This window comes from Neomonachus schauinslandi, chromosome 2 (genome assembly GCF_002201575.2).
Source record: "Neomonachus schauinslandi chromosome 2, ASM220157v2, whole genome shotgun sequence".
Lineage (NCBI taxonomy): Eukaryota > Metazoa > Chordata > Mammalia > Carnivora > Phocidae > Neomonachus > Neomonachus schauinslandi.
The window spans coordinates 145,765,477-145,770,302 of NC_058404.1; the positions used below are offsets into that span (position 1 = coordinate 145,765,477).

The following is a 4,826-nucleotide window of genomic DNA, read 5'->3' on the forward strand; positions in this document are numbered from 1 at the left end:
CTGCTTTGTCGAAGATTAGTTGACCATAGAGTTGAGGGTCCATATCTGGGCTCTCTATTCTGTTCCATTGGTCTATATGTCTGTTTTTGTGCCAGTACTATGCTGCCTTGGTGATCACTGTTTTGTAATATAGCTTGAGGTTTTATGGTGAAAAAATGTATATTTAGATTTATTTATTTATTTATTTATTAGATTTATTTAGATTTAGCCAGCTGGACACAGTTTAGATGATCCCAATTTTATTGGCAACATCCAAAGCACCATAGTCAGGAGCCAGTCGAACATATGCCTTCTTCTCTCCATCAGGTCTGATCAAGGTGTTGGCCTTGGCCACGTCAATGTCGTAGAGCTTCTTCACAGCCTGTTTGATCTGGTGCTTATTGGCCTTGACATCCACAATGAACACAAGCATGTTGTTGTCTTCTATTTTCTTCATGGCTGACTCAGTAGTCAGAGAAACAAGCATAATGATCAAGCTTGTTTCTCCTGGGGGCACTCTTTCGAAGATATTTGGGCTGCCTTCAGAGACACAGTGTCTTGGGTTGTCGGAATGTAGGTGATGGGCAGGTCTTTTTTATTTGTGACTGTGTACATCTTTCAGCACCACTTTCTTGGCCTTCAAAGCCTTTGCTTTGGCTTCCACTTTGGGAGGGGCAGGGGCTTCCTTCTTAGCCTTTGGTGCCATCTTCATGGAAGGGATCCAGGCAAAGTTATTTTTAATTGACAACTTAGAATATTAGTGTCTAAGGTATATTTAAATAATTTAGCCACAAATTAATTACCATATATTTCTTGCCAGAAGCTCTTTTAGAGGCAGCCTAATGAACATGTTAACTCTCCCCAACTTTGTTCTTTAGCTTTGTCCCTAAGCTACCTGAGTAACAGTGATGTCAGCCAGGCTACGTTATTCCTGAAGAATTGTGTTAAGATTTCTTGGCTCTCAGCTTTTGTAGGATGCTAGAGACTCATAGATATCATTTATTCCAGTTCCTACATTTTAGAAATAAAGAAATTGATGTCCAGAGATGTGAAATAACTTATTCAAAAATCACAAAGGTAGTAAGTGGCAGAATCAATACTAGAAATTCATCTTCCTTTTCCTTTATATGGCAACCCATTGAAAATGGCAGGCTCTCTTGCTCTCCTCCACTGTGTTTCCTTCCTCCTCCATGCACCTTATCTGTAGCTTCTGGTTTTGAACACCTTGAGTTAGCAGTGATGAGTAGAAAGCATTCATTCTGCTAAATGTTTAGGAAATTCTTTAAGATATTCCACATATCCTTGTTCATTCATTGCCAACAGTTACTTCCAAAAGGAATCTACACTCCACACATTGAGGGGAAACTTTTGACTGGAGAGTCTGTGTTGGGCCAGGTACTATGCAATATGTTTCTTTGATTGACTTTGAAATTAGTAAAAATTAAATGGAGCATAAAACTTAATATCACCATTGCCTCTATAATGAAATCATTCTAATATAAGCAGTACGACCAGACTATGTGGCTTCAAATATATTCTATCACATTAGGCTTGGGATCCTGAGTAAGTTACTTAACTTCTCTGTGACTCAGTTTCCTTTCATAAAGTGGGGCTATTAATAGTTTTTATCTAATAGAATTGACGTAAGGAATAGAGTAAATATTACATGCAAAGCTTTTGGAATAGTGCCTGGCACCTAGCCATTATTGGTATTTTTATAGTCCAAAACAGGTTTTTCTTACTGCAAGGCATGCATAATGGGAATTTTGGAGTATGCATCTCAAATCAATATTTATATTTATAGCATTGTATTTTTATGTGTCTTATATAAACTACAAAAATAGCACTTAAAATTGGTGAGATAAAAATTAAATCTTTTTGGATGACTGTCTTGCATATCCATTCCTACTGGAAACTCTGGACACCAGTGGTATATTCTCATGCCTTTTGTTTTATGTTATTGCTTGCTTCAACTTTATTTCACAGTCTACCATCAACCACAAAAAGTCTTTCCCAAAGCAATTGTGCCTATGATAATATTGTTAACTTTAATCAAATTTAGTGGTTTAAAGTGCTGATAACCTTACAACATATATCTTCAGTAATTAAGGATTTTTCTCTCCATCTGGTACCAGTGGAATTATTCTGTGGTGATTAGTCATAGGCTGTAACAAATTACATTGTATGCTTAGTGGTTAGGGTTTTTTTTTTTTTGCTTAAATATGAAGGCTGTAATAGTTTTTTTCAGTGTCTTTTTTTTTCCTACAATGTTTTGTTTATAGATGGAAATGCATCAGAATTTTTCTCTCTCTCTCTTTTTTTTTTTCATATGTTAGTTTGTCAGTGGAGGATTGTGCATATGGTCCTAGTTACCATAGGGAACCAGAGACATTCTACTGAGGTCTTGGATATTCCATATGTCAGAGTCCCAGATGGGCTGCAGATGACACTAAAATGAAGGTTGTCTTTGCATATCTTTCTACTAAGACATATCAAACACAAATTGTAGGATGATTAATGTTATAGGGGTTATTTTTCTAATTTTTATGTGGTATGGAAGTTGTTGGTGTATCGCCAAGATGATAAGCAATTAAAAAATTCAAATCCATTTTTTATTTAAAGATTTAAGTTGAATACTCATTTTCATTTTGGAGGAAGAAAAAACACTCTCCACTTAATAATGATATAGTAAGTATGAATGTGTTATTGGGATTGTTAGGAAGTTTATTTCAAAACTTGTCTTAGCCACAGTTTTAAAAAGCAATTATTCCATACTATTTTAGAATTATCCTATACTAGGATTATCCTAGATTTTATGTATATTATTTCATAAATAATATTCTACCTCATGTTACTTTAAGATAAAAAAGTTTTTAGTTAGCTAAGATTAATTCAATTATTGCAATGATAAATATTTTTGGGGAATTCTGTGGAGTTTACAAAGAATGTAGAAGATGGGGCACCTGGGTGGCTCAGTCATTAAGTGTCTGCCTTCAGCCCAGGTCATGATCCCAGGGTCCTGGGATGGAGCCCCACATCGGGCTCCCTGCTCTGCGGGAAGCCTGCTCTCCCTCTCCCTCTGCTGCTCCCCCTCCTTGTGCTCTCTCTCTCTCTCTGTGTCAAATAAATAAATAAAATCTTTAAAAAAAAAAAAAGAATGTAGAAGACATAGTACACAACCTCATGTGAGTAAAAATTATATACAGAGATAAAATGCTTAGAAATACAAATAAACAGAATCTAAAAACATACACATAATTACATGTAATGATGATTATCTAAGTGCAGAAAGCAGAAAGGTGGTTGGTTCAGACAGTGAATTGAGAATATAGTTAATGGAAACATTTGAATACAGCTATGATTAAACTAGAATGACTTTATGACTGAGGAGGATTTTTAATAAGTATATTTATGGTTTAGAGGAGAAGAATAAACAAATACCTCTGCCCTTAGAGAGTTCATATAATCTAGTGTGGCCCAGGACTTAAATTTGTGCAGACCTCGTATGTTGGATATGATTTGGTGCCAGTCTTGCATAGGAAGGCAAGAGTAGGCTCCATCACAAATGTTGATATTCGCATGAAACTATATTCTCCATTTAGTTATCTAGGCACCATATTACAAAAAATTATGGTGTTGTTGCTAAGCATTCATAAATAATCATAAATGGTGATCCAACTTCTTGGAGAAGATCAATGTAAGCCTCGGTCTCATTTTAAGGATAGTTTATGTGGTGATTAGTTTTACACGTCAGCTTGGCTAGACTATGGTACTGAGTTGTTTGATCAAACATAAGTCTAGATGTTTCTGTGAAGGTACATTTTAGATGTGATTAATATTTAAATCAGTAGACTTTGAACAAAACAGATTATTCTCCATGATATGGATGGTTCTATCCAATCAGTTGAAGGCCTTAAGAGAAGAGATAGATCCCATGAGGAAGAAAGAATTCTGCATCCATACTGCCTTTACACTTGACACTGCAATATCACCTCTTCCCTGGGTCTCAAGCCTGCCCTGCAGATTTTGGGTTTGCTACCTTCCACAATTGCATGAACCAGTTTCTTCAACTGAATCAATCACTCTTTCTCTCTTTTTCTGTATATGTATCTTATTGGTTCTGTTTCTTTGAACATTTGCTATTACTCGTGGTGATTGGTCTTTCCCCCAAAGCACAGTAAGATTTTATCTTTTAGTGATCATACTACCTGCATCTATTCAAGAAACAATGTCAAAAAAGCAATCACTCAGTGACCTCAGTGACCTCTAAAAGTATATATTTCTTAGTTATAATTTGGTATTTATTTGTAGCATGCTCCATAAAATGTATTCCTTGAAATTAAAAAATATTTGATATCGTCTATTTGTGTTTTTATTACTTTTCAACTTAAGTCACATAGAGTAGAAGCATTATGTATTCACATTTTATTTAATTGTACATGGAACTGTAGTTATATTTTTCCTTCCTTCCCTTTTTCCTTCCTTCCCTCTCCTCTCCCCTTCCTTCCTTCCTTCCTTCCCTTCATCAGTTCTGTAATAATATTCTGAGGTCTGTTTATCATTTTTTAATATATGAACATTTTATTTGCCATTAATAGAATACAACATATTTTAATCACAACTTAATTTCCTGATTTTAGGTCTTATTTAAGAAATAATTTACTGGAAAAGTATGGAATCATAGATGATCAAGTTTCAAAAATTTTATTCTAGGGGGCGCCTGGGTGGCTCAGTTGGTTAAGCGACTGCCTTCGGCTCAGGTCATGATCCTGGAGTCCCAGGATCGAGTCCCGCATCGGGCTCCCTGCTCAGCGGGAGTCTGCTTCTCCCTCTGACCCTCCTCCCTC

General features: G+C 35.8%; 1 pseudogene; it reads right to left on the reverse strand.

Moving 5' to 3' along the window:
• Positions 1–223: 223 nt before the first annotated feature.
• Positions 224–685, reverse strand: LOC110591517 (annotated as a pseudogene).
• Between the last annotated feature and the right edge of the window lie 4,141 nt (positions 686–4,826).